This window comes from Colobus angolensis, unplaced genomic scaffold (assembly GCF_000951035.1).
Source record: "Colobus angolensis palliatus isolate OR3802 unplaced genomic scaffold, Cang.pa_1.0 Scaffold151, whole genome shotgun sequence".
In the NCBI taxonomy this organism is placed as follows: domain Eukaryota; kingdom Metazoa; phylum Chordata; class Mammalia; order Primates; family Cercopithecidae; genus Colobus; species Colobus angolensis.
Window position 1 is genome coordinate 1,418,175 of NW_012114611.1, and position 639 is coordinate 1,418,813.

Sequence of the window (639 nt, forward strand, 5' to 3'; positions counted from 1 at the left end):
CTCCCATCCCAAGATTCCTTCCGAGGCACTCTCCTCTGAAGGTGCTTCCATTGGTTTTCTCTCTTACCTCCCGGCGACCACAGGTGGCCCTAGCCGTCCAGGTGGGTCCGGCTGACGGGACCAAGCGGACACCACTCCTTCTGGCAGGGTCTTTTTCTGCTTAGTAAAGCGACCCACGATCCTCCATCCGCTCCTCAGAGACTCCCTGCACTTTCTGTCCGCCACATCTCCCTGGTTACATTATCCCCCCACTAGTGCTAGCAGGCGAGCCCGAGAGAAGTTTCTCTAAAGGCGCTGGAGGAGTCAAACAATGCATAACGTCCTGTGCAACCCTCAGACTCCTATACCTCGCGTGAATTTGGAAGTCGAAATCCAGTCCGCGGTCCCGCCCTTCCCGCGTCGCCTCAAATTAGCCCCGCTCGGTCTCGCCCTAAGTCTCGCCTTTCCCTTTAACTGCCCCCTCAAGCCAGGCTACCTCCTCGGTACCTATAATCCATAATGTTTCCCTATATGCTGTCCCAACTAGGAAAGCTTTTACTTTCCGCTATTAGTAAAATATTTAAAGCTTCGGTAAAATGGCCACGCCCCCTTCACACACGTTGCCAAGACGAACCGGAAGAGGTTGCCAGACCCTGGTTC